This window comes from Myotis daubentonii, chromosome 7, assembly GCF_963259705.1.
Source record: "Myotis daubentonii chromosome 7, mMyoDau2.1, whole genome shotgun sequence".
In the NCBI taxonomy this organism is placed as follows: domain Eukaryota; kingdom Metazoa; phylum Chordata; class Mammalia; order Chiroptera; family Vespertilionidae; genus Myotis; species Myotis daubentonii.
The window spans coordinates 17,203,354-17,223,802 of record NC_081846.1 but is presented as its reverse complement, the minus strand read 5'-3'; the positions used below and the strand labels follow the sequence as shown (position 1 = coordinate 17,223,802).

The window sequence follows — 20,449 nt, the reverse complement described above, 5'->3', positions numbered from 1 at the left end:
TCCTTTAGCTTTTTCTTATCCATGAAGCCCTTTATCTGACCTTCTATTCTGAATGATAGCTTTGCGGGATAAAGTAATCTTGGTTGTAGGTTCTTGGCATTCATCACTTTGAATATTTCTTGCCACTCTCTTCTGGCCTGCATGGTTTCTGTTGAGAAATCAGCTGACAGTCGTATGGGTATTCCCTTGTAGGTAACTGACTGTCTTTCTCTTGCTGCTTTTAAGATTCTCTCTTTGTCTTTTGCTCTTGGCATTTTAATTATGATGTGTCTTGGTGTGGTCCTCTTTGGGTTCCTTTTGTTTGGGGTTCTCTGCGCTTCCTGGACTTGTAAGTCTATTTCTTTCCCCAGGTAGGGGAAGTTTTCTGTCATTATTTCTTCAAATAGGTTTTCAATATCTTGCCCTCTCTCTTCTTCTGGTACCCCTATAATTCTGATGTTGGTACACTTGAAGTTGTCCCAGAGGCTCCTTACACTATCTTCATATTTTTGGAATCTCTTTTCTTTTTTCTTTTTCGGTTGGGTATTTTTTGTTTCTTCATATTTCAAATCTTTGGCGTGATTCTTCAGATCCTCTTGTCTGCTGTTGGATCTCTGTATGTTATTCTTTATTTCAGTCAGTGTATGCTTAATTTCTAGTTGGTCTTTTTTATTATCCTCCAGGGTCTCACTAAATTTTTGGCAGTTTCCATATAATTCTTGAAAAACCTTATAAATGTGGTTTTGAACTCTATATCCAGTCATGACTTATTAAAAGCAAGCTACATGTTTAAGAACTAAATCCATTTTAATTATGTATTTAAGAATTACATTTACTATTGACTATGTATTTTAAATCAGGAAGAATGGTTGGAAGGCATGAGTTTATTTAGTGAGACAAAACACAGTGTCTTCATGTTCAAATGGAAGATGGGTGTGGGAGCAGTAGGAAATGGTGGTAGAGATAGGCACTCTAGTGCTGTACTGTTTTGATCTTGACTTTGCCTTTTACCAGTTGTATGTCCTTTTACAAATTACTTACCTTTCCTGTGCCTTAGTTTCTACCTTAGTCAGATGGTGATACTAATGCTACCTATCTCAAAATTCTTTTAAAAATTAATTAATGCATTTTGAATGCGCAAACTGTACAAGAGCCATACTAATTGGTTTGTAAAAATGTTAGTCATTACTGAGTAGGCAAGAAAGAAGTTTTCTTCAAAAGTATCATTCATATTTATCACATATTGCCAGAAATAAAGGATTAGTTTTGAACATGGATAACTGCTCTTTTTTTGGTTTATCATGAAATGTTAAGTATCATATTTGTCCTTAGAACCCTAGTATACTGAGAACATGTTATAAGCTACTGAGATGATGGAAAGATTATCACACTTACTAGTAAATATCATTGAATTATATTCTATAATCTCAACAAAGGGAAGTAAATAATAATGCATGATCATATGTGTGAGGAACATGAAAAGGTTTGATATTTAAAATCTTAAAAGATTAAGAAATACTTTCAGTTAAATTGACTTTTCTAAAAGATATAGGTTCTCATTTTTCATTTATAAAATGTGTATTATTTAGAAGACAACTACTGAGAGGCTACCAGGGTTTATAAAGATTGAGATACAATCTCTAACTTCTGAAAGTCCACAATTTCATGAAGGGGATAAATACAGAAATGAATTCTTACAAGCTGTGTGACTTTAGGTACGTTACATAAATACTGAGAGCTGTTTTCAAAGTATGGAAAGAAAAAAAAATCATGCTAATTTTGAGAGATAAGATAACTTATTTTCACATTTATGATTAGGAAAAAATATATATAATACATCTATCTTCTCTCTTTGTAATAATTTTACAAACATCATGGTTTAATTTTAATCAAAAAATATATAAAGTAAATAAAGATGTTTTCTGTGACCTTCAAGCTGAGTGTTAGATTTCTTCAGGTAATTTTTGTTACATTTGCATTGTCTGAACACACCATAATTATGTGTACTCTTTAGATTCTTTGAAGTGGGAGAGCAGGGGTGAGGGGTGGGAAAAGCTTCTAGTTCAAAGCTTCTCCATCACTGGGATCCAGTACTTCTCAAAAAACAATGCCCAGATTTGATCAAGGCAATCATGCTCTAAAGATAGTATATGTCTAAGTACCTGTCATTGACCCTGTTTACAATAGTGTAAAGTATATATCCTCTCCTGTTTTCTCTGGCATCCATATGTGAATCTCTGTGTTATGTCTTGGACAATACAGATTTAATTGTCCAATTTCACTTTAAGCCATTTTCACAGAACCTATCTCTATTTGAAGACTGGCATTTGCACAGATAGTTTTATTTGAAAGCAAGCTGTTTTGAACTGCATTCCAAGCAGGTAAGAGTTGAATTTGCAATAGATTTGTACTTAACACTTGAGCAGCAGTAGCAGGAGCCAATATTATAATAGTTTTAGGTTTGTTACAAGATAACCCAAGCTCATTAAAATCAGTTCAGCAGGAATGGCTGGCCGCATTTTCAGTATTTTGCTGCAAGGAACCATTCTGATGGTTTAAACCCATCCTTGGCATTATAGCTTGCTCGTGAGAGATGATGAAAACCTAGTTTCTCAAAAGGAGCTTTTACATGGGAGATAGTTTCAAAAAGAATAATGTTTCATATAAAAGCAAGTTTTCCTATTCAGTTTCTAAGTGCCCTTTGCTACTGTTGAATGTTTTTATTTTTGAAAAGGTTTCTTTGCCTTCTATCATCAGTTATGCTTCGTTGCTCATGAAAGCAAAACCGCTTTTACTACTTAAAGTATATAACATACATAAATAAATATGTTGTTTAAAAAATAAAACATCTCCATTTGGCTTGATCTAGTAGGGTAAAATCTTCAGAATTAGAGCCATGAATTCTGTCTATTCTAGTATTGTCTTTAACTAAGGATTGAAATTAGACTTTAAAACAAATTTCCTAGTGAATTCTCAGTTAAAAAATTAGCAGTCTGTTTACAGACTGAATCATTTATTGGGACTGAATTAGGTGGCTGATGACATGATGTCAACATTTTTCCTTGTATATTTTTTTTCTTTTCACAAAATCAGGACAGTGAGCCTGTTGAAGACCCATATGGAATAATGACTCCTCCAAGAAGCCTCCCTGATTCTTCCAATCTTTAAATACTCATTTTATTCCTAAGCTACTTAGGGACCAAGTCGTGAATTATGAATGGAGATGGACCAGTTGCTGCATTTTCTTTCCCAGAGTTAAGCCTTGGGCCCAGAAGTCTTACCAGTATCGCCATCACTTACCTCAGGACCTCCATCTTTAATGTAAACAGCTGACTCTGAAGCTGGGTTTTCAATGAAGCTTATACAATTCTGAGAGATGTAAACATGGGAAATCAAGCTTTCACTGTGTTGTTGTTGTTTTTTTTTAACTTGTTTTTATAAGAGAGGCACTTCAAGATATCACACATTAGTTTCCACACCCATAATATTCAACTAAATCTCTCTGGTGTGTTCACTTAATATTTAGAAGGGGCAATGGGTGAGAAAGGACTGTAGATCCATTTACACATATAATTATTTGTTACATAGAAGAAAAATTTTCAATTATGAATAAGGGACAAGTGATTTTAATTAAGCCATTAACTCTTTTGCCTTGATATAGTGAAACTAGAGGTCCAGTGCATGTAATTTGTGCACTGGAGGGAGGTGTCCCTCAGCCTGGCCTGCACCCTTTCGCAGTCAGGGACCCCTTAGGATCGGATCGGGCCTAAGCTGGCAGGCAGATATCCCTCTTGCAGTCTGGAGCTCTTGCATTCCAGGGCTCTTGTAGTCTGGGACCCCTCGCAGTCTGGGACCCCTCACTCCTTACTACCTGCCTGCAGTGGAGGTAGGAGAGGCTCCTGCTACTGCTGCTGAGCTCACCAGCTGTGGGAGCGCACTGACCACCAGGAGGCAGTTTCTGTGTTGAGGCTCTGCCCCCTGGTGGTCAGTGTGCTTCATAGCGACTGGTCATACTGCTGTTTGGTCGATTTGCATATTAGGGTTTTATTATATAGGATAGTCTTGTAATTTCTCTCTGCCTTTAATCAACCTCTCACACATACTTCTTTCACTAGCCCTAAGGCTTAGTACTGCAAAAATAATGTAACATTCCCTGCATGTGCCATGGTTTCTCATACTTCTAGACCATGGCAAACACTGCCATGCTCTAGTCATAGAAAATTCCTACTTCCTGAATTTTCAGAAAGCAGCTCACACAGCTTACACATCAGCTCTAAGAAGTCTTCCTTAACAGACATGACTGTCTCCTCTATTTCCAAAGTGCTTAGTGTATATCTCTTAATCAAATTTCATCATCGTTTGCTTTCATGTCTGCCTCACCAACTAGACAATGAACACTCTGGCAATGGAACACATTTGCTTCCTTTCTGTACCTCACAATTTAACCCTCCTCCCATAATTTTAGCATGAGTGAGTTCTCATAAAATATTTGTTGAGTTAACTAATAGCATTCTTATCATAAAATAAGAATTTTTCCTTTAAAAATAGTCTCTTGCTTTTGCATTGGCAACTATTTCCTATTGTCTTTCATCCTGTAAAGGATGAAACAAATAATTCAGACATTTATTAGAGGCCAGAAATGTACTAAACCTGACTTTTACTAGACTAAGAGTATTAATATAATGCTGTTGACAGGGATGAACTCTGGTTCTTACCATGATCTGCTTAATAAGGATGTATAGCTTTTCTCAAAAGTCTTGTCTACTTATATCCGGGAGGCCCCAGAGATGTGTCACATAGGCTGCGCATGTTAACGTTATTCCATAATCTTTCACTCTGACCTTTCCTTGTTAATGTTGGCTGTACTTAAAGCCACTTGAGAATGGCATCTCACAAGTGCTATTTTGGCCAGCATCCACAGTGACAATGCTAAGTCTGGGTCAAGAGAGTTTTTTCCTCCAATGTTTCCCAAGTTATAAATTCCAAAGCCTGTGAGCATTAAATCCAAGTTGTGTTCCACATAGAAATTGGAAAAATGCTCTTCCCCACACTGGGTATCATGTTCAGTCACTGTGTTCATTTCCCAGGACCACTGTAATAAAGTACAGTGTGCAGAATGGCTCAAAGCAAGACAACTTTTTTCTCTGGCGGTTCTGGAGGCTCAAAGTATGAAATTGATGTGTTGGCCCTGGTCCCTTCAAAGACTCTAGAGAAGAATCCTTCCTTTCCTCTTCTAGTATTTGGTGGTTGCTGGTAATCTTGGACATTCTTTGGCTTATAGATGCATCACTTCATTCTCCGCTCGCATCTTTACATGGTCTTTTTCTCTGTGTAGTTGTGTCTCTGTGTCCAAATTCCCCTCTTTTTACAAGGAGGCAGTCATGGTGGGTTCAGGGCTTGCTCTAATCAACTGACCTCCTTTTAATTTGATTACATCTACAAAAATTCTATTTTCAAATATCATATTCACAGGTTCCTATGGGCATGAATTTGGGGGGGGGGCGCTATTCAAACCCCAATATACTTTCCCAGGTCCTCACATTAGAGTGGTTTATGATAAATCCTTCTACTTCATCTACTTCATCTCTTCTAATATTGTATGCCTGGTTTGGAGGAATCATTACTGAATTCCTTAGCCATCCTCAAAGGTACACAAACTTTCTTCTGGAAAGTTAAAATAATAGTAATAATAACAACAACAAAAAAATAACTACCTGCCTTTTCCTACAAATGAACACATCTACTGAGTGTTGTCAGAACAATGGAATTCCAATTAGATTTGAGACTCCCGCCACAGTACTAGTTTCTGAGGATTAAAGGCAAATAACACCTAATCCCTGGCTTCAAGGGAGACATAGCTAGTAGAGATGCCAGAGGGTATATAGCAATGTGGAAAGTGCTGTAACAGAGAAGTCTCAGGTCCTCAGTGAGCCACACGGGAGGTGTTTAACCATGCCCAGGTTAATTCTGTGTTGGTATGATCAAAAAAGCGGCCAGGCAGATATATCAGGACTACACCTTGAAGAGACTCCAATGCAGGTATAATACATCATTAGGCAAGGATAATGGGATAAGGATTTTAAAAAGGGAGTAAATGGACACAAGTCTGAGTGACAGGGGAATTACCATGACCACAAGAAGGAAAGGAATATGCAACACAAGATATTGTATATGTAGTAGGAATAAAAGTGGATGGAAGGATGATGGTTTCAGAAACATTTTGGAGCAGCAGGACGTCAAAGAGATGGAGGTAGGAAAGTATCCAGAAAAACTCCCAAATTTCAGCTTTGTAATATTACTTACACGATGAAGCCACTCACTGTGACAGTAAATAAAATGGGGGGGGGGGTTGGAAAGAAGCCACATGGTGAGCTCAATTTATTGCCACATGTTCAGGTTTAATTCTACTCCTACACACAACCTACTAACCCCATGGAAGTAACACTGTTATTGCCAGCCTTTAACTCCTCTATGCCAATGAAAATAACTGTTTTGAAAATGGTTTTACGTTGGCAACTGTATTAGTTTCCTGTGGCTGTTGTAACAAAGAACCAAAAACTTGGTGGCTTAAAACAACGTAAATGAATACTCTCACACTTTTGGGTGCCAGAGGCCAGAATCAAGGTGATGTGCCGTCTAGAAGCAAAGCTGTTTTTGCTCCTTCAGCATCCAGTACCCAAGCTATTCCTGGGTTCATGGCTGCGTAACTCCAGTGTCTGCCTTTATCTCCAGATGGCTTTCTCCTCTACACGTTTCAGATCTCTTTACTTGTCTTTCATAGAGACACTTGTCTTCAATTTAGGATCTTCCAGGATGAAGTTAGGATCTTCCAGGATGATCTAACCTGTACATTCTCTTTATTTTTAATTAAACTTATTGGGACGGCATTGGTTAATAAAGTTACATAGGTTTCAAATACACATTTCTATGATAAATGATCTGTATATTATATTGTGTGTCCACCACTCAAAGTCAAATCATCTTTCATCACCATATATTTGATCCCCTTTACTCTTTACTACCCGCCTCCCTGCCTTCCCTCTGGGAACCACCATATTACTATTTGTATCTGTGAGGGTTTGTTTTGTTTGTTTTTCTTGTTTAACTGTTGCTTTCACTTTTATAACCCACATATGAGTGAACTCATATGGTTCTTAACTTTTTCTGTCTGACTTATTTTGCTTAGCACAATATTCTCAGGTTCCATCCAAGTTGTTGCAAATGTCAGTATTTCATTTTTTCTTATGGTTGATATTTTTAATTTAATTACATCTGCAAAAAACCTTTCCAAATGATGCTACATTATTTGGAAATATCTTTTTTAGAGAGTCAACATTCAACACATTATGTTAGCTGTAATAAAATATTACAATTCTTTTTATTTTGATGAATACGTCACTACAATTTCTATTGAGAAACTTTTTTGTCTATTCTGAAGAACTTTTAATTTTTTTGTTTTCTAGATGCCCTCTTCCAAATCTCTAAAAAGAGCTGTTGCCAGTATAGATTTAGTCATGTGAGCTCTGTCTGCAAGGGCTCACACAGATGTCATGTCAAGTGTGTATCTTGTCCTCTGCGTGAGTGGGAGCAGCTGCTGACTTACGTATGACTGAATAGGTGCATTCTAGGGGCAAGTACAGATCTTAGAATGTTGCCAGTTTCCTAATTTCCTCTTGGGAAATGATCCTATTCATGTTCTTGACAACTTGGAAGTAATATTCACCCCCTATGAAGTTCTAGTATTGTAGATGCCACTAAATATACTCCTATGAAATTAATCCAATTCAGAAAGCAGATTCTAAGAGTCTGACGGTCATTTTAAGATATGTGGTTTCATGAATAGAGGACAGTGTTATGAACTGTTAAAAATTAAAGTAGTTGCTGCCTTTTCACTTCTGTATATTTGTGTATACAATGATTGAATGTGCGGTGCTTTCAAATGTTCATGTTCATTCATTCATTCATTCATTCATTCAACGGACAAATATTAAACAGTTACTATGAGCTTCTCAAGAATGAAAAAACACACACACATTTTATTCATCTTTATATCCTCAGAGCCTAACATAATGGAAATCAGAACACAATTGGCCAATGAGTGATTGCTTCAGTCACAACACATTCAAGTAATATTCTCTATGGACCATCGGTTAGGTAATACTTTTTGATCATTTATTTTCCAACTTGAGTCAGTTTATAATGCTTGCATTAGTTTAAATTAACTTGGCACTTTTCTTTAACTTTTTTTTTCAGAGTCAGGTCATAATTTTACAGCAACACATTTCCTCCCACCCTGATATGAAAGTTTAGGTTATTGTTAATATATGGCAAAATGTATAAAAACAATGTTGGCCCAGTATTGGAAAAATATTCTTTAGTGCTTATTTTAAGAGCTATTTTTTATACATTTTATCAGGTAAATCCATCAGGCATTGGATCTACCCTTTAAGAGGGTCTTCTGAACTTCAGATGGTATTCCTACAAAATCTCTCATCTCCAGCCTTATGTATTTCCTGTTCTCATGGTTTGGAACATTGTCCCTAAGTTCTTGTCTGATTAATTTATGTTCAGCTTAGGTGATAACCCCCTCAAGGAAGCCTCCCTTGATCTTCCAAGACATCTGTAATGTATCCTCTATACCCGAATGCTATGGCAGCACCTTGTATTATATGCAATTTTCTGTTTACAATTACTAGTTATACAGAATCTTTCGTATTATTTCTGACTTGAAGTTTGTAGAGTTTCAATAAACATGTCTTTGAATGAAGAAGTAAGTGGTTGCAGTCCCCAGTTCTCCATTACTGTGCTCTAAAAGGTAGTCATTTAGATGTTCCAGGTCCGCCTTCTGGAGGTCATGGTTACATGGTTTTAAATTCTGCTTTATAGCTAACTCCAGTTAGCGGGCATGACTTCGACTCTTGTTCAAAAGGATTTCATGCTTTGTAAGTATTTTTCTTTATCTTAATGTTGTCCCAAAAGAACTAAACATGTTGGTGTTTGCTGTGTTTTATTTAGAGTTGAAAGCAATATATTTTTCTTTAGTTGATAATTTAATTTATACTTCTTGAAGTTAATTCAATTACATAATCTATATTGAGATAGCATATATTAGAGAAACAACAGTTTGGAAATATGCAAATAAAACATTAAATAAGGTCATATGAGACATAGGGAAAAATAAAATTAGTGAGAAAATGTTCCAGACTTTTACTTTACTAAAATAATTAAATGTGGCTTCTTTAAATAATTCAATCTTGAAAGAAAAGATAAATATAGGTTGTCCCCAAAAATGTATACACACACTTTGAATAATTATAAATGCAATGTTTATTAAATTACATTTCATTTTCATTTAACAACTATCAGTTGTTAAAGTGCATATCTATATTTTTTAGAACACCCTGTATATGTAGAATATCTGGTGGCCTCAAAAGGTAATGGTCTTACAATACATGTTACATTTTATTACCTATTTAGGAGTCTATAGTAACTTAAATATAAATCAAATTGATTAACACTTATCTATAGTGTGATAGAAATAGGTCTTTCTGCAGCTAATCACTCATGGCTTATTTGGTTTTGCAAGTGTTAGGAATTTACCTCAAAGGTTTCATGTTGTTTTCCATTTTGTTTTGTTTTCCTTATAATTGTTATGAGAGAGAGACAGGCAGATTTTGTTGTTCCACTTATTAATGCATTCATTGTTGGCTTCTTATATGTGTTCTGACTAGAGATCGAACTCACAATTTGGCATATTGGGATGATGCTCTAACCAACTGAGATACCTAGACAGGACTCATGTTAGTTGCCTTTTAATCTAGTGTCAGGTAATAGAAATATCAAAGTTTTTGGATTAATCAGTCATGTTTAAAATCAGTAAATTTAGAAGACTGGGTTAGCAATAGTTCCCTAGACGTGAATTCGCAGACACTGAAAACCTGATTGACAGGAATAGGGAATAATTTCAAGATCAGAGAGAATATTATGGCTCAAGATGTAAAGGACTGTAAGTGTCAACAAGAATTGGGATGCATATGGTATTTAGTGTGGTTCAAGTTAACATGTTTACTCACTTCCGGAGAGGCAAAAATGAAATTTCTTTCTAGAATTTTAGGTGTGTCTTATTTGGTGTTGGATGGTATGTTTCTAAAAGTAGGGTCACAGTTTGCAGAAAATACTGCCTGAAAGGCAAAAATTCAAAGTCTGTTTTATTCATATGTGGGAAACTTTTTGAATGGTTTCCTCTTAGTCTTTTTCTTTTTTTGCCCTACAAATATCTCTCTCATATAATTTTCCATTTTCAAAAGTTTACGTGACTATGATGATAATACCAAATACCACTACAGATCATTCATATGTAGATTATTAAGCAATACTATGAATAATTTGGCCACTAGTAGTCATAGCAGTAGTTAACATTTATCTAGCAATTATGGAAGGCCTACAGTACAGTTACCACCTGCATTAGATTATCTCTTTTACAATAACCTCAGATGTACAAACTTGTATTGTCATCTCTATTGAGGGAACTGAGGCTTAGAAAGTGTGTGTACACCCTATCCAAGTTACTTGGCCATTCAGTAATGTTGGAATAAGAGTCTGTTTGGCTCTGAACCCTGAATATTGGACCATCCTGTCCTATTATGAGAGCACTCTGGGTTGAGATGTGGACAAGGAAAATGAATAACCCAGTCTTTAACATGCAGTTCTTTGAATGTGTGAAAGTAAATTACTGCTCTTTATAATTTACTACTGCTCTTTCTATGTTTGTGGTTAAGTTATAATGATGCTAATTGACTTGATGTGTTAAAGATTGGCTTAGATGTAGCGAAGGATCCCTTCACTCTTCTTTGTCTTTGTCTTTGTTTAGTGCCTTTGACTAAGTTAGGAAACCTAGAAACAAAGTGAGGGGGGGAAATTATCATAAATCTGCCAACCATTATGGTTCATTGATTCTAATGTCCTTATTCATCACAAATTATGCCAGAATTAAAAATAGAAAGGCAATAAAGTACTTCCAGTCACTGTTCACCAATGAACCAAGAATTTAAGTATCTTATTGGAGAGATTTAAGCAATTTGATAGAAACAAGGTATGGATTTAGTCATTACTGGTTGTAACAGAATGATGGTAATTAAAGACACTTGTTGGGATTGGATTTCAACTTGGAAAAAAATTACAATGTCATTGGTACCTGGAGTTTTTCATGTCTAAGATTTTGAATCACTTCAACTAAGTTTCTTTGGATTCCTTGAACAATTTTGGAATTCTTTGATTCATGCTTCTAATTTCTCTCTGTCACTTTTTATGGTATTAACATTCTCCTAGCTAATCAACATAGAAACATTATTTATTTTCTGTGCCTTTTCACTATTCCTCTACTTCACTTCTAATAACTTTCTAAACATCTCATCTCTCAATATTCCCCTTCCTCCGCTTCTTGATCTCATTTTCTTTTGTGGAGTCTCTCTGCTTCATTACTGAATTCCTGTATTTGTTAAAAAAATATTTTTATTGATTTTAGAGAGGAAGAGTGAGGGAGAGAGACATAGAAACATCAATGATGAGAGAGAATCATTGATCAGGTGCTTCCTACACGTCCCCCATTGGGGATGGACCCCGCAACCTGGGCATGTGCCCTAACTAGGAATCAAATCCATGACCTCCTGTTTCATAGGTCAATGCTCAACCACTGAGAAACACTGGCTGGGCTTAATTCCTGTTTTGATTTGAAAATTGTCTTTCTTCTTCTGAAAAGATAGTCTACAAACTTTAAGATTGTTGTTCCCAAAGTAATTATTTCACTCATGTCACTCCGGTCCTCAAACCCCTACACTGAATCATTGTGAACAGCATGATGATATAGCCCAAGGTTCTTTAAGATGACATTCAATGTCCTCCACAATCCACCCCAAACCCATTTTTCCAACTCTATGGTATGCTAATATTTTATGGTTGAATTTCATAACTTCCGTTTTTGTTTAATTTAAAAAATTCCTCAGACTTATTTTAATACTTTACCATTGATGGTTTGTCAAATTATATAATACACAAAATTAGTGCAAGGGGCACGGCCCTCACAGCCCTAGCTTCATCTGGAAGGTCATCCGGACGGTCATCCATGTCATCCAGATGGTCGTTCTGCTGTTCAGTCTAATTAGCATATTAGCTCTTTATTATATAGGATTGGCAGTAATCAATGTACATGAGAAAGAAATAAATATACAACATTTTATTCTCTCCCAGCCCTTCTTTGTAGCCTTATTTTATTTTTAATTATTGATTGATTTTTAGAGAGAGAGGAAGCAAGAGTGTGTAAATTCCAATATACTACCAAGTATGCCTTTCTTAACGTTCACACTGCTTTTGCTTCTTTACTTGAACTTTTTATGAACATTTCTTTCTGAGCCTGGATATGGACAGTCTGTTTCCTCACAGGATATTGATAATTATTGGATGAAGCAATTTGTACACATTAGTTTGAATGCTTCATAACATTTCTTTCTTAACAAGAAAGAGATGATATTTCATCTTGTCAGAGTTTTCTTTTTTTTTTCCTTGTTGTCACATTGGAGTTTATTCTGTTCGCTGAGCTCTGTCAGGAATGGATAAACAAATAACTTTTTTTCTTCTTTAAATGTGGTTCCCATTTAAGTCACGCTGTACATTCACATATCCCTGTGGTAATGAGCTGTTAAGGATTGTACTAATAGCAGTTTAGTAGCTGTAGCTGAAGATTTCCCTACCAATAAATTCAGTTTCCTTGGTCATTAGGCAGAAATCCCTGCATAGCCTCTTAGCACAAGTGACACTGATTAATGGCCATGGGAAATAAATACTGTTCCCAGGGAACAAACATAACAACTTATGAAACCATTCAAATTGAAGGCAGAAAATATAGAATTCTCATATATTTGGGAAAGATATAATAATCTTAGGACATATGCGCAATAAAAAAATAACTGAATTTAAAATAATTAAAAAGTTTAGTTATGTCTTATTGGTATGAAGTGAAACAGTGATCCTTTCCTTAATAACCACTGTCCATATCTGGAAATTCACACGATAGCCTGAAACAACCAGGGTTTAAATATAATTGATAGAAAGATTTAAATTAATATTCATATAGCAAAATTTAAAAGAATCTAATAGCATAGGGATTATTTAAATAACATTTATGTTTAAAACATCACCCTTTTAAAATCCATCTTTAAAAGTTTGTTTTTAAAAAAGTACTTATGTTCCACTGAAATATCTATATATAAAAGCCTAAGTGACTGAAAGACCAAACAACTGGTCAACTGGTCTCTATGATGCGCACTGAGCCCCAGGGGCAGATACTCAACACAGGAGCTGCCCCCCTGGTGGTCAGTGCGCTCCCAAAGCCAACCTCCTGCAGCAGGCCAACCTCCCACGGTCCCTTTCCCTGACCAGCTGGCCCCAATCAGCCCAGATCGGGACTGGATGAGACGCCCCAATCTGCCCTGATAGCTGGCCAGGCCGAGGGACCCCACCCATGCACAAATTTGTGCACCCGGCCTCTAGGACAATATATAAATGAGAAATGCCAAAATATTCTGTCTACCTAAAATGTGAATTGGTGCTCATTGTTGGGTATAATTTACCTTTTTCCTTACATTTAGGACAAACATAACTTTTATGACCTTTTTGAATGTTCAGTCAATATTGCATAATGCTTATCTCCTTGTAGTTTTATATAACTAAGTGTATGTTATGCAATATAGTTGTATATGTAATCTTATTTATATATAGATTTTGGTAGATAGTTTTTTCTGACCTCATTAACCATATTGTCATGACTTTGAATTATTGTCAACTTTTGAATTTAAGTCAATTCAGAATTCAACTTTAGAAAGATTAACCATGCTCCTATGCTGTATTGCAACATTTACTCTATTTTGCTCACATGTTCTTAAGTGAGAACTATTTGTGATTCTGACTGTTATTTGCTACAGTGTGGAGAGTAAATGACTACTGAAGAAGGGAAAATATAACTTCCACTTCTTCCTTCTCTCAGTCCTCACCTGGCCTTTATACATTGTTTCAACCACAAGATCTCCCTTGATTATCAATAACAGAAATCTGTTGACGTGGCAGCCAATTAATATTGTAAAACCATTCTTGCAGTTTGTGAGTATCCATCCAGTGCAGGAAAATGTATTATTTCTCTCCCCCAGTTCTCTAAGATCAATGTTACATAGTTGGCCATTTAAACTTAATGTCAATGTAATAACTCCTGAGCTATATGATATGAGGATGTCAAAAACATTGACAGATATCAAAGTAAAGTCTATATGATGCATTTTCCTTTCTTATTGACATGAAAAACATGAAGGATAAAGGCCAGCATTAATTTATTAATTTTTACAAGTGAGGTTATGAAGTCTTCCTTTTCAGACAAACAAGCCATAAGATTAGAAACTGTATGTAACATATATTTTAGAATGGGATTATGAAAGTCCCTCAAATGTTCTATTAGTTACTACTGTACTGTAGCTAGAGACAACGTGTAACATTTAATTTCCATAGAGTCATATTATGTGCTCTAATATAAAGAAGTATTTTTTTAATGACAAAAATGAAGCAATGATTGACGTATTACTGACCATCAAACTAAATTTCCTAGAGCCAGAGTCTACAGGAAAATACACAAGTAAGATGGTTCTAACCCCCAAATATTAGCAAATTTAAAAGCAGAGAAATCAATTTCAAATGAAAATATAGTTTATAAGTAGTAGCAAAAGAAATTAAAGGGGAGTGACCCATTTGTAGTGACATTTATTTCAGTGTATAAATGAACATGATTATTCACAAAGCAGTAAAAGTTGGGGGTCTCTGTGAATATGCTATTTTGCAGGGACTTTATCCTTTTTTCCTGATTCTTCTTCTATATTCAGTTGTTTAGCCTCACATTGCTCTTAGTTCCAGGCACCTGCAACTATTGACATTACGTAGAGTTAAGGAGTCTGGACTATTGAGAAGTGTTCAAGACTGATCAAGAGGCCACTGCTGAATTTTAAAATAATAGGGGAAAAAAGATATTTTGTACAGTCATCTGTCTAAGGGAAGTTGAATCACTGTTTTATATATCATGATCCAAGTGTATGAATTCTAAAAAAAAAAAAGGAAAGCTAGTAGAAAATTGATTTATGCTAATAATTTAAAAACTAATTAATTACAATTACTTATTTTATCACAAAATCAATTACTAATATATTTTGTCACTTTAATTAAGGCAGTCAATAAAATCAGATAAATGAGAAGCATAGAGTTATATGAGAAAACTAATTTTCCTATGTAATAAAGTCTGCTGTAGGTCAGAAAAGAATATACTATCAGTTATTAAATACTCATAAAATCTAATTATGTCTCTATGGAAAGATTTTTGCTAGTTTAATTAAAAATAAAACACCCTAAGAAATGAAAAACATAGAGCCTGGGATATGGCCAAACATTTTCATTATAAAAGATTTTTGTTAAATGCTTAAATATCAACATGAATAATACTTGAAATTTTTATTACTGTACTCCCCAGTAAAGAAAAATTGATATAAGTGTAATCACAGTAGTGACTTATAATGTTTTCTTATTAATAACAATAGATAACATAAAATTAATAAATATTTAATCTATTTATCTCTCCATTACCCCCTAAAAATACATTGTGTCCATCTTGAGATTATTCTACACACACACACACACACACTACATAACCATAGGTTATGTAGTATATCACACTATAAAAGGTAATATATTTATGTCTCATTTAATCCTCACAACAACCCCAAAATATTATGGTTATGAAATTATTTTTTTAGAAATCACAAAGTTAGACTTCTAATTTGTTTATGAACACAGAGGCATTAGATTGACCATTGATATTTGTTAGAGAGATCTTCCTTCAGTGGACTAGTGCTATTTTGTACCCTAAGCAAGAAAACAAAAGCTTCTCTAACAAATTTTTAAAAAAGTGATTATTTATCTAACAAATCTGTACTGATTTTCAGTCATTAGTGATTTCTAATATAAAACATATTTGCAATTTTTAGGTATATTTTATGCAATTTGTGTGTGTGTGTGTGTGTGTGTGTGTGCGCGCGCACGCGCATAGTATAATCTCAAGATGGACACAATGTATGAAACCAGTCCATAATGTATACATCTTTAGGTTTTCAAACCAATGTCTGTCCTGGTCCAGCAACTGCTGATATCCCGAAGCCGTGGAATCACAAACATGAAGATTCATTCCACTCAGTATTTGTGCCTCCTCAATGTGTCAGCTGTCTCTGGTTCTGTACCGTACAGTTTATCTTTTATGTATCCCCATAGAAGAGTCTAGTGGATACATGTTCTTTGTTCAATGCCGAGTCTGGCTTCACCCATTATTTCATATCAGCTAAACCTGGAAAGGAGTGAACGTTAAGTGAGTTATCAGCTGTTAAAAGTGTGTATACCTTTTTTGAGATATCCTATATATATGTAGAACAAGATTTTTAAAAAGGTAACAGTAGTAAATTGAATAAATTTGTCTGTTACGGAGTGGATCAGTGTTCCTTATGCTGCCTTGAATTTTAGAATGCTTGACCAGGAAGGAATTTTTGTTCGTCACTTCTTTGATAGATTGGAGGACAAAGACCTCATCTAAATTTGCAGTCAGGGCAGCAAATTGTGGGTTCGCATGCAAGAATCTAGATATTTGGCTGATACTATCTTCCCCTTATTTCTTCAGTTTGTCGACTGTACATTGCAGATTTTCTCTTTCCATTTCTTCCAACCTCTGTTTTGTGGCTAAACACAGGCCAGGGATGGGTCCAAGCCTCATAGTGATGTTTGGTCCTTAGCCAACAGTGACTGTCCATGTGAGTAGAAACCTCCTTTTGGTCTTTTTCTGGCATTCAGAATCCATATTAGTTTCAGCAAGACATTTATATTTTTTATGGTGATCGATTAAATTGCACATGGATGACCGTCTAGGGAGCCTGTCCCAGGGAGACCCTTCTCTCATGCATTGACACATACAGGGAAACTATTTATGAGTGAAATGACCATTATGAGTGAAATGACCTTTTGCTATGCAAACAACCCCTACTGCAAACTAAGGGAACAAACCAAAGGTCTGAATAATCAGGATTTGCACATAAATGATTGTGCAAATTATCTAGAAAATATTTTTTAAAAACCCGCAGTCTTAAACAAATATTTTTAAACTCTTTCTTTCTTACTGAGCAAGTAAATGTACAGCTTGAGGAAAACCTTAATTAGATTTTAACAGTGGGTGCTTTCAATTCCTAATGGGGTTCCTCTGGTTAAATACATGTGATAATCACTCCCTGAAGGCATAACTAGCAAAAATAGGTAATGACTTGTTATAAATACTCTACCAGCTTTCATTCTTTTTAAAAAATATATTTTTATTGATTTCAGAGAGGAAGCAGGAGGGAGAGAGAGATAGACACATCCATGATGAGAGAGAATCATTGATCAGCTGCCTCCTGTACACTCCACACTGGGGATCAAATCCACAACCTGGGCCCAACTGGAAATTGAACTGTGACCTCTTGGTTCATAGGCCCATGCTCAACCACTGAGCCACACTACTGAGCACCACTAGCTGGACAGCTTTCATTCTTAAAGTAGGAAGAGGGAGGCTCCAAAAATGTTGTTCAATTTTGACTAATGCCCAATACAGGAATATATCCTATTATCAATAGTTACCAGAGGCCAATACATAATAAAACTAAATATAACATCTAAACTTAATTTGATGTTTTCGCCACATACAAATATAATAATAAACAACAATTTTAACTTTATAAAAATATATGAAGTCTTGCATATAAATGACAAAAGAGATAAAACTCTACCAGAACAGGCCTACCTGGTAACATTATTTTAATTCATTTTTAGAATATTAGAAAGAAATAATGATACTAATTAATGTCTACCTTCATAGTCTCTGAAGCAAAAATGGATGTTTTCTGCAGAACCAACCCTTCTGTTAGGATGGCCAGGCAAAGAACAGATTGAATCAGGTGTACACTGAAGAATACAATGTACCAGAGAAGAAAACTGTTTAGTGCTGTTCTCTGAGGGCCTATTAAATTGACCATTATGGATATCAAATGCTTTTACAGCTTCCTTCATTGCTAATTTATTCAAAGGTATTCTCTGAATCCCTGGTGCATATATGCACTGTGATGGAAAGGACATGGGAGTACCCAATACAAAGAAATTTCTCTTAGTCCAGTCTTGGCAGCTGGGAAGACATGTGGGTGAAATAACATTGCAACTGACACCTGAAGGAAATATAAAGGGAGTTTGAGGGTGCAGAGAGGTCATGTGTGATAGGTGCAGTGTCTGAGCCATGGGCAGTAATGTGCAGGGACTCTGGGAAAGCACAGCACATGTAATAACAAAGAGGAATTCATTTTTTCTGCATAATTATGAGGGGTAAAATTTTTAGAAGCATGGATAAAATGGCAAGGGCCTAAAAAAATCTTGAACTTGGATTTTAGTCTTAGAGGCAATGGGAAGCTACTGAGATTTCAACCAAATTTATACTTAAGTATTATTATTAATCATGTGTGAGAGTTCACCTGGATAGATATATTTTAAAATAGATATATAATCTATTTTAAAGGTTTCTAAGTGAGTTCTTTAATTCAAAATTTTCACCGCAGAAAATTTGAGTGAGTGAGAAATCAAACAATGGAACAAAAATTGCATTTGATTGACAAACATCTATATATATATAAAGCCTAATATGCTGTGTCCAACCATTCGACTGTTCGACCAGTCGCTATGACATGCACTGACCACCAGGAGACAGACGACCCGTAGGTTAGCTTGCTGCTGGGGTCTGGCTGATTGGGACTGGGTGAGACAGGCTGGACTCGCCCTGGTGCCAACCTCCTGTGGTCCCTTCCCTGACTCTAAAATATTTCTTCTAATTAATTTCCTTTCAGTGTGCATGAATCCATGCACCAGGTCTCTAGTTATTGAATAAAGCTGATTATAAAGCATTCTCATTCTGGTCTGATATAAAGTGTCCAGAAAATAACAAAAAATTAGTGAATCCCTTTATAGGTGTGTCTAAGGGGAATGGCTGAATTCTCCTCAGAATTTCTGTTCTGTGTCCCATGTTGCCCACTGTTTGCTGTTGGAATGATGGCTGTGGTCAATGAGAGCTTTTAATATCCACATCAGCAGATTCTCACAAAGTCAAAGGCTTTAATGGATTGGCATGTAGTCATCTTAGACTCTTCAGTTTTGGATAGTCATGTTACTGTGCACAGCTTCATGAATCATTAGGAATTCAGTGTATTCTTTGCAAAATGACTTCTATCTGTTTCCTAGGAGGGCCTTCCTTGTTAATTAAATTGTTTTTGCTGTTGTTCACTTTGGCTAAATTCTATTCCTTCCTTCAGTTTGCTATCTAAGACTCTCTTTGAACTGTGCTTTGAATTAAAGAGGGTATTATAGGTGTAACTCTTGTGTCTAAAGGAAAGTAGTTTCTAGACTGACAAGTTACACATACCTGTATAGAAAAATTGCGTGTGTGTGTGTGTGTGTGTGTTTTGGGGGGAGGGAACCACCAAACAATTATTTGGTGAAAGAATGTAAACACATATGTATTCCCAATGATATTTAGAAGTTAAATATAAAAATAAAACCCTATATATGCTAGAAGAAAATATACTTAGTTTAAGATAGTAAGAAACATTTTTGTAGTGAATTCTTAAAACCCTTTAAAAATCTATATGAGACTTTGCATTTCAAATGAATTTTCTCATTTTAAGTCTTTATATAATTAAAATAATATCACCATTTAACATATTTTTGTATAATGTTAAAATGTTCCAGTCCCATAAAAAAATCTGGATAACTTCTTTCCTGATACTCATATTGAATCATACTTTATTCTTATTAGTGTATCTTATTTTTTTATCTCTTAAACTTTGCAGCATCTGACATCCTTAAGAGAGGCTTGTCCAAGATACCATTTGCATGTTCAGGCTGGACTTCTCACTTGAGCACCCAAGAAGCGGACTGAGTGATACTGGTTCTAAATTTATTTGTGAACGTCCTGCCTGCTTCAAATAACATGGCCGTAACAGGCTGGGTATTTTATATTTGACAAATTGTTAGACATTGAATTATTCTAAATTGGGAATTGTCTGAATACTAGTAGTCCTTTTATATTATCTCTATTTTTGTTACTGCCTTCATAGCTTGGTGCAATGCTATGCGCATAGTAAGCACTCAGAAAAATCTTGTTGAATCTTGTAGAAAATACAGTCATTTCAAAATAGTGTGAATATTAAGATAACCTTCTAGAAACATTTATAGTTCTTTTTTTTGTAAAAAAAAGAAGTAGGATGCTACAACATACACAAATATATTGAAGGTGCAGGAAGTTCTACAGCCCTGTGTTAAACCCAAAGACATT

The 20,449-nt window shown here is 35.3% G+C and overlaps 1 protein-coding gene across 1 annotated transcript in view; it reads left to right on the top strand.

Annotated features, from left to right (window-relative positions):
* Positions 1–20,449, top strand: part of ERBB4 (erb-b2 receptor tyrosine kinase 4) — a 922,327-nt gene that overhangs the window by 449,529 nt on the left and 452,349 nt on the right. The gene's annotated exons all lie outside the window — the stretch shown is intronic.